The sequence below is a fragment of the Charadrius vociferus genome, unplaced genomic scaffold (genome assembly GCF_000708025.1).
Source record: "Charadrius vociferus isolate BGI_N301 unplaced genomic scaffold, ASM70802v2 scaffold400, whole genome shotgun sequence".
NCBI lineage: Eukaryota > Metazoa > Chordata > Aves > Charadriiformes > Charadriidae > Charadrius > Charadrius vociferus.
In genome coordinates, this window is record NW_009646556.1 from 1,824,834 (window position 1) to 1,834,939 (window position 10,106).

A 10,106-nucleotide genomic window follows, 5' to 3' on the forward strand; every position below is an offset into this window, starting at 1 on the left:
ATATATGGCAAGCTTGCATAATTCTGTAGATGAATGTAACTCAAATTATTTTGCTAAAGCTACTTTTATCCCATTCTGTCTTAAGATCACTGACTGCCATAACATTTGACCTGAAGCGTAAAGCTTTGATTCGGCAAAGAACTTGGGGCTAAAACTAAGCATTGTAACAAGTACTTTCCTCAGCAAAAGAACTTGATCACATGTTTACCCTTAACCATGAGTGCAGCTGCTCTTTTGTAATCACATGTATCCTTAAATTCAAACTGCAATCCACGAAACAGAAAAGGAAAGTAATTCAAGCTAATTGTTTGACAGTGATAACTTTTACCTTGCATGAAGTGCAATTTCTTTCCCGATATAGTTGTGTTCATAGTTGGTATTTTTATTCACAGGCTGAACCGAAGAGTTGAATCAAGTGTCAGGTGTACTCATGTGCACTGATGGTAGTGGTTTTGGTGAGTAATGTGAAAATTATAATTCCTTTTAGAATGGAGTGAAGCATGTTACTGTCCTGGTTTTTTGTATCTTAAGTTTAAATTGATTAAAATAAATTGCAAAAGTGAAGAAATAATGTGTTTTCTTAGTGTTAGAGCTTCATAATGTTTAAATGCAACTGAAATTATTAGATATTTTCCACTGAATCTATAAATTCTCTCAACAGTATTTTCAGTGGAAAACATTTGTCAAACACTGAGTTCCTGACTCTGGAGTCTTGATCCTTTTTCCACTACAAATAAAAAGTCTCTGAAACGTTAAGTCTCAACAGGAGTTTAGAGTGGCATTTTGCGGTGCCAGTCAGCATGCTGGAGTGATTCTGGGCCAGGAACTGAACTCCCAAGTGCATGGACCATGCTGATGGCAGGATGTGCAACTTGATTATTTTTTTTTTTTCTTTCAGAGGCACTGAATACTGAGTGCCAAAAATCTGGGAATTGAGGCTTCTGTCACAGCTTACCATATTGAGGACATCAAACACAAGCAAGTTTACAACTGGCACGTGGCTTACTGCTGTTGGTGAGACATTTGAGTGTCTGGCTGGCCTTTTTCATGGTCACTAATAGAGAAGTTTTTGGTGTAACTCAGTGGGGTCTGTAGGGCTGGGAAATGGGAAAAGGAAAGACTGCAGGGAGAGAAGAACGAAGGTATACAGTAGGTCACAGTGGAAGATGGGGTAAGAGACAATAGATGGGGAAAGATGTAGTACAACAGTGACATAGTCATATGCTGCAGTTGTTGGCCTGAAGTGGAGAAGCAAAACTCACAGGAAGGTCAGCAGAAGGGGCTGCTTTGCTAGCAAGCCTGCATGCAAAAGGGGGTTTAACGTTGCAGTGTGAGTAGCACACATGCAGAAGACTTGCTCTCCAAGCTCAACAGCCTTGTTTGTGTTTCCTGGTTGCGGAGAAGGAAGGGAGTACTTTAAGAAGCCCTGCATGTTACCGTGGTGCTGCTCAATATCCATTGTGTCTATTCCAGATCAGCTAAGGGTTCAGTACATTCACTGGCTCTGTGGGCACTTTGTCTCTTTCAAATATGCATGAATAACAGCTACTCCTGAGGCAAACTGAGGAGTGACTTTGCATACTGTGTGACTTACATGAAGATGTATGCTTTTTTTCCAGGTGAGAGAGTAAGAGCAGATCAAAATCGGGCCAGGGGATGGAGTACAATATGAGCTCTTTGTGCTTCCCTACTGTGTTTACCTGCGGCCACCTCCCTCCTGCAGTACAAGGTGAGAACACGTTTCCTCCCACACCATTGCCCTTTGGTCATTTTGTTGAGGTTTCTTTGTGAACAAGAAGGATCCAGAAAGTCTCTAAGGCTTTCCACTTTGCTTTTGATCAGGCATGTGGGTGACTGCATTGGTTTGAAGAACAAGCTGCGCAATGCTTCTGTACTGTCGTATCACTTCACACTTTTGCACAATTCCTATGTGTTGTCTCACACTCTGGCACAGGTCCAGGCAAGGAAGCTCAGTTGGAGTAGGGACTAGCTTGAACTCAAATCTAAGGTCATGATAAATAGTCCTGTGGAACTATCAGCTCAGTGCTTGCTAGCAGTGAAGCAAATCGGGTGCTAGGAGAGGATGGAGGCCAAACCAGAAGGCTGCTGCATAGACTTATGGTTTGTCTGTACTTAGATTACTGGATGTGCTGGTTTTCTCATCTTAGCATATGAGAGATCTGGAGAAGGTCTAGAGGAGGCAAAACAGGTTGATATCAGGTGTGAAATAGTTTCTATATTGGGAATAAGTCAAAGACTGAGAGGAATATAATAGAAGTATATAGAGCTGAGCAGTGTGGAAAGGGGTTGGTTGTGTAATCTCTCTTCAACACAAGTACTAGAGGCCACATGTGAAATGACTAGGAACTAGATTGGAAAAAAAAAAGCAAGGTGCTAGCAAGTGAGTAAACCTCATGAGATCTCAGCCAGTTCCCGCAGCTGCAAATAGCTGGAGGTAGGGGAAGACACAAGAGGAGCATCACATGCTTGTCCTCTTCTCTTCTGGGAGTGTCTGCTAACACCGGCTGCTGAGGCTGGGATACCAGGCTGGTGCACCCTTTGAGTCAGCCTTGTGTTTGTGCCCCTGCAGGCAGTGCCGATACAGCGAGCCCTAGTTACCTGGTGTGACAACTCGGGCACGTGTTCGGGCACAGTGGGCTGCAACAGCAGAGACAAGGACGAAATCTCCCCCTGTCGTGGCAGAATAGCTCTGATTGGCAGTTATTGCCGATAGCCTTGGATGTTAACCTTCAGGGTGTCAGGAGTGCAAAGGAAGGTTTTAGATAACACCCTGGTCAGAGCTCCCAGGGAACTGATATCAAAGATAGCTCACGCTTCTAGTCACCTTGCTGCCACACCATTTTACCCTGCTGAGCACGTATCAGTCTGGACTGCTAAATAGAGCAAGTCAGGTACTTCATTGTCACAACTCTGCTGCGTGGCTTCGGCCTTGAGGTAAAGGGTCACTTAATATTAGTCCTTGTGCTCTTTGGTAGAGGTTTTGCTTGATGGTTCAAATTTAGCATTTTCACAATCAAGACAAATATTGACCAGGGAACCAGAAACACCACCTCCTTTTCATCCCTGCTTGGGATAGAGTCTCTGTGGAAAAACAGAAAAAACTGAGGCGTGCTGCAGCTGGTCTGACAGCTGCCAAAAATGTGAATGGATTAGAAAGAAGTTATTTCTCTATAGAATAATTATTGGCAAGGGCATACAACTAATCTAGAGTCTCGTCTCTAGTCTAGGAATAGATAGATGGAAAAATAAAATATGAAAAAACCTCACCCAAACCCAGAGTCATTCAAACAAAAAATATACCTTGAAAAAAAAATAGTAAGCTTTTGGTAAAATAACTGGGGAAGAGAAGCAAGGAGGACCCCTTTAGTGAAATTTCTCCCAAAAACGCAACTTGAACAAGATCTTCAGGGGATTTGGGGTTTTAATCTGTTAGGTGCCGAATATGTATACTGAAAGATAATTCTTGCTATAGCAGCATTGCACACTTCTTTCATTGACCTAGTCTCAGCTCTAAGCTTTGACTTGTGTGAAACTGGATGTCAGCTAAATGTGGAATTGCACAAATTGCTAGGTATTTCTAAAACAAATGCATTGGGGAATTAATTACTGAATAGCTTTATTCAGAAATCCTTCCTCTTTCCTATAAATTCATGGTGCCATGTCTTTTCAGAGATCATAGTGAATATTTCGTATGTTCCTAAACCACAGAATATATGCACGTATTTCAAAGTAGCACATTCTATTTTACAGCAAGTGGCAGGTCCTTTCATGTTCCAGCCTCCTTAAACTGGTCTAGAAATAGAGCTGTCAATTACAGGTGAGAAGCCTTGACCTATGAAATAATTTTGTTACACTTTAATGTATTACTGTTATACTGTGACTAAGTGATAAGATTGTCTCTGTAAAAGATACTGGTTTATCCAGTTTTATGCGGAACAGTTCCAAGGGACTTTAAATTTCACTCCTGGTGGTCAGTGTTGCAGCACATGGCCCTACTGTGAGGTAAAATTGGGGTCTGAGAAACTTATGTTTGAATATATCACTTCAGTTGATCTTTCAATGTGCATGAAAGCCCTGTGAAGAGGAAAGGACTTGCATGCTAAAATCTCTTCATTTCCCAGACACTCTTAAAGTTACAGCAGGAAGAAAATGTTGCATCTGCCTCTGATACTGACTATCAGCTGCTTATGATGAGGATGAAGATAACCCTGAGGGTAGGAAGTTGCAGGATAACTCTAGCACAGTCATCTTCTGAACTCTTCCGGCTAAAATCTATTGTGCTCTGCTGCATAAATGCTTATTTTTCTTTAAGAAAATTGGTGATGCTGGCTATATTAGCTCTGGATGCTCTTAGCTGTACATGTTTCAAAGCCTTTCAGGAATGCTACTATATCCTTATCTTGATTAAGTGAGTCTCGATCTTATAAAGTAAAGGAAAAAACTTCAAAGTTAGGCTAAAGAGCTACAGAATGGCTTAAGCTGTGGCAAAGAAATGAATCTAGGAAGCTGTAAAGGCTTTCTGCAGCTCTCTATGAAATCTTGTGTTTGAGTTAAACAAGCTCATTGCATTACATAGTCCTTTTCCAGTTTTGAATATACCCACTTGTATTTGAAAAATCACTGTTTTGCCTTGAGGGAAAATATGTACAGAAAAGATGCTCAGTGCTCATGTTTAGGCTGTGCCTCCTGCTTCAAGGTTTCTTCTCTGTTGGTTATTCCAGTCAAGAAACCATGAGCGTTAGCTTTTTTTTGGATATTTTCTGCTTTAGGGCATATGCTTGCCAAGTTGCTCAGTCTGGCACATCAGAATATGATAGCAGTGGTTTAACAAATTAAGCTATCAGTTGCTAAATGCCAATATAGAACATAACCGAACACTGACTGTAAGATTATAGATACTAAAGGCTGTGTCTTCAAATGATCCTGCTATCCTGAACTCATGTAAATATTTATGAATATATTGACATTAAGATAAGAAGAGGAAAATTCCCTACCAGCTTCATGCGCAGTTTAATCTTTGACTAGGTCATAGCTGCTGTTTGTTTGAAATGAAAGTGCACGTGTTTACTTTTTCCCCAAAACACATCAACGTTGAGATCATGATGGAGGTCTGAGTGCAGTGCATGTGAGCTGAGCTTTCCTCTGCGTGTTGCACTTGGGGAACAAGGAATCTGCAAAGGCCCAGTCCTTCTGGGAAACAAGCATGTCTGTAGTCCCTTGTGCCTATGGGCTGTACCTCTTTGCATCCTACTAGTTTTTGAAAGGCAGCGTGTGTGCTGGGAAGTAGAAAGTGCACTAGGTTTGGTTATCATCCCTGTAAACTGTCATCTGAGGAGAGAACAGCGATCCTGGCCTGTTTTCTAAGAGGGATGGGGGGGAAGCACGTGCACGCACAGCCGCCCAGTACTCTGCACCACTGCTCTACATGGACACTTCACGTGTGAACTCAGAGCAACTGTATTCTTGCAAGGTACCCACTGCCATCTCATAGTATAGTGGGCTCCTTTGTACTGGCTCGGAACATCTTTTTCAGGGTGTGTTTATGCAGATTAGCTAGATCTCTGCTAATGCTCTCCATTATTGTCCCTCTAGCCTGGATAGAGAAGATGTGTGAGATCTCCCAATAAGGCATACTTAGTACGCACTAGAGTGCCTGTGCAAGTCGTTACTGCGGAGCAGCCAAAGATATGACTGCATGAATGCAGACAGCAGAGCTTCATAGCCCTCCTGGGTAGTGTGATTGGTTCTCGCCTCCCCAAGTTTATTTCTTAATAGGTGCTTTCAAGACACAGTGGTGAAAGCGGCTGACACCTCTGGACAATGAAGGGTGGTGAAAATCTTTGTTTTGGTTTCACTGATGTAGGAAGACAACCCTTTTAGAACAGACAGAATGTTTTCGAGGTAATGAGTAGAGAGCAGGAAAAAGCAAAATTCATTGTTTTAAAATAGTTCCAGCAAAATGTAAGGTTTTACTTTCCTCAAACAATTTTCCAGGTTACTAGGACAAAACCATTTCAATCATTTATCGGACTGGGAGGTCAATGTTCCTTTGAATAACAAATGGCTGCGGTGAACCTTTACTTCTCTCCCCTTGGACACAGCTGCCTAAACACTGCAAAAAAGTATGAACACAGGACAGGTATGGCCTTGGCAGGGACACGGGAAAGTAGGGCACGCGCTCTGGGCTGAATCTTTCTTTAGAGGAAGCCATGTGAAAGCACAAACACATGTAGGAAGTCACAAGTATAACTGGGAGCAGAACTGGGTCTCACAGTTGCAAAGTTGCCTAAGCTGCTTTTTCTGTCAAGCCTAGCAATTATCTGGACTTCCCCATGGCTCTTTTGCCTCTCTCATTTAGCAGAGCAAGTAACTTCAGAGATCCAGCTGCTGCCAGAGGTGGCGTGCCCACAGCTTGCCTTGATTGAGGGGGTGCCAGGACATCTACAGGGAGCATCTTGCTGATGTGGGTCCAAGTTTTGGTGTTGGTAACAAGTGCGGGATATTTTTTAGTTGTAGCAGAAAGAAACCTGGTAAAATATTTCAGTATTAATGTCAAATCACTAATTATCATTGCATATGTGGGTTCTAGTTTTGGTGGATAAGCTAACATACAGTTTTGCAAGTGGAATTTTTCCTGTGTGGAAAAAGGTGGAGGTGATTTAGACAGGAACAGAGCAAAGCTGGATTTTTGGATACTGCACAGAGATTATATAGAACCAAAGTACTTGGCTGGGTTTTCTAATACTTGAATTTGAGATTCTGCCTTAGATTAAATGATCTGCACTGAGGTGTGTATGTATAACCACTTAACTTTCTCTTAGGCAGAAAACATGCGGAACTTTGTTTTACCATAGTTGAAAGAAACACCAAAGCATCAAAGCACTACTGTGGCTGACGGAGGGTCACACTGGGAGTGTTGTCTAATTATGAAAAACCAGCAGAACATGAAGTTCTAATGTGTGAAACGATGTAGTATGTCATGATAATTTGGCACAGAGTTGGTACGCTTAAGTCTGGCTAGAGGGGAGGGTGGATGCTAGAGACGTACTGTGACAAGTATTCTGCTATGAGTTGTCAGCAGCAGAGGGGTGTTATTCCTTAAGCTCCCCTAAATCTGGAGACGGCAGAATCAGGCTATCTGACAGGCTTCATGAGGAGGACTTGGACGGGTATAACTTCATGACCTGAGGTGAAAAGTCAATTGGCAACAAGAAATTTCTTGGAGTAGGGGATGGTTTAGGTGCAAAATGTTCCCCAGAACAGTGCTATCTGGCTCTGTCCATGCTTCCTGGCATAGTCTTCAAATTTTACCTTGGTAAAACATAGCATCAACTTGTTGGAGTTCTGAGAACTGTATCATGGGTGACCTAAAGGGAAACAAACTGACCTTGGCAACAAATGCACCCAGGATTGCTGATACTGTGAACCGCAGAGTATGACTTGAAGGTGGAATGACTGACTACCGGTGAAGTCTATCCCTCTTCTCCAGGCCAAAACCTTCTCAGGTGGGGACTGATGAGTGTTTTGAGTTCTTGCCTACACCCTGATAGGGGATGATTTGCCTAGCTAAAATTATGTGCGAGGCTCATTCATATAAAAGCAAATGTAGTTCTATACCCCTGTGCCCGGTGTTTTTGCAAGGTATAGACAAAGATAGAATTGATCCTTTACACTATCTGAAGGCAGTTCTTAATCTTGTGGATCCCATTTAAAAAAACTTCTTTAATGAAGCTTTTCACAAGCTGTTCCGTAAGTATTAATTTGCTTCTGCTAGATCACTTGGTGTTGTCTTGCTAATCTAGTTTAGTGTCTGTTTTCTGGATAATGTTCATTAGAGGCTAAGCTCTACTATTTTTAAAAGGAAAAAGTTTAAAGAATAGAGGGGAAACCCTGGAAAGTGGAAACTGTCAATAAAATGAATCATTTAAGTCTGACAAATCTATTTGTACCCTGGGTGATAGAGATGTGGATTCCTCAGAGCTCAGCTGGAGTATAGTGCAATACACTTCAATGAATGAGCCTACAGTTTAGAAGAGCTTTTTCTGTAAAAAGCTGAAGCCCTCTAAAGACCCTTAAATCTGTGCACCAATAAAACATTTTTTGTCAGTTTGTACACAGAAAGAATTTAATATTGTTAGTCAGCTTCATACTCTGACAGCTATGAATAGAGATATTGCGAAGTCATGCTGGAAATAGCTATATAAGCTTTTTACTTGGGCACTTAACTCATCAGAATGATACTGTTTGCAATAAATCAGGAAGACAATATAAGTGAATTGCATAAATTTGTAGGTCAAAGGCTGGCTGCCAGGCCAAGTGCAGATTGCACAATTACTTCCTCTTCTGGAAAGTTTGTGCAGGCAAAGTGTTGGGCTGAATTATTTGTTTCCAGACAAGGTACACAAGGAGAAACAATAACTGATATCTAATCCATGTGATGTGCTTGGGTTAGCTGTAAAAAAAGAAGCCCCCAAATTGCTGTATTCAATGGTCTCATTGTACAAGCAAATAAAGGGCTGGGTTATTGTTGTACATGAACATTTTCCTGTGAATAATGGTATTGTGTGCAAAAATGAGAGAGCTTGTGGTTTTGGGAAGACATCCTGGCTTTAGTTGCAAAGGTAATAAACATTCTAGTTTTCCACATTCTTGTGGGAAAGGGAGAGGATCTCCTCTTCTTGTACATAGAAGACAACTTTATTTCTGCAGGCTTGCACACATAAGGAGGATTCCTGATTTTACTGCTTATAAAGCCTGCCAAACCATTGTATGGTTTTCTTTTTCGTATGAGCAAATATGGTCTTGAACATCTTTGTTCTAAAATGTTTGACATGCAACACTGCAATATGTTGAAGATAGTTTTTTAAAAAAACCACCTAGTAACAGGGCAGGCTTAAATCACCTAACTGAACAAATGCCTTAGTTTCTCTGGAAGCTTAATCTTTCTTTGCCTGATGTGGATACATTTGTTACCTGCAAATAAATAGCTGGATAATGCATGTAAAAGCCTTTGTTCCTGTCAAAAAATCAGTATGAGTTAAAGAGCTCTGTGCAATGGATGAAGTCCCAGACAACTTGAAAGAGACCTTTTAAAAACCCCACCCCTCTGTCTGACAAGTATTTACTGAGTCAGATTTTGAGGGCTCACTTAGTTAAATTTAAAGTGGAATGAACATTGGCTTTGTTTATTAAAACAACTTACTCTGTTGGAATTAAAATAGATTAGATTATGAAGTATCCTACTTTGATGTGGGTTGTGAGAGTATAGAATTCCTTCTCGTGAACTGTTTTTTTTATATCACATGGTTGACAATATGCATTTTAACTGGATATCAGCAGTCCTCCTGATGCCCTGGGGATCACTGTTTCAAAATAGATGGCCTCAGAGATAAAAATATGCAGCACTTACTGCTTGAACTGAACACTTTGGCACAAATTTATTTCATTTGTTAAGGGCACTTTAAATTTAGCAAGCTTGATCAATTATTCCACTGAATTGGGTAAGATACCTTGGATGAGAATCCTGGTATGTCGTAAGCTTTACAGGAAATAGTACGACCCATTTTACTGCTACTGTGCAATGGGTTTATAAGACTTCATCTCACTGAAGAAAAAAAATATAAACTGAAGTCTATTTTTAGCCCCACTATACCTATGATATAATAAGGTGAAGAAAAAAAATATAAACTGAAGTCTGTTTTCAGCCCCACTATACCTATGATATAATAAGGTGAAAGTAAAACCACAAACTGTCCAAAGTAGGAAGACAATCATTGCATTTTCTTGTCCTTTTGTGGCCAAAAAGATAACTAGTTTTAAAACAAGTATACAGTGCTATTCTATCACTTTTATTCCCACCTGTAATTATAACTAGCAGTTTTTAAGTATGGAGGAAAAACAGTTCTGCTGCAGGAAATGTTGTATTTCATGAAGTCTCAGGTTTTAATTTGCCCTGAGGGTTAAAAATGAAGGTATTTGTTCAGTGCAGGACTTCTGCCGTGCACGGCTCCTATGAGCCTTCTTTTGCTGTAGTCATGTAGTCAGCTGAACATTACTGAGGAGGATCACTACATCATTCATTCACA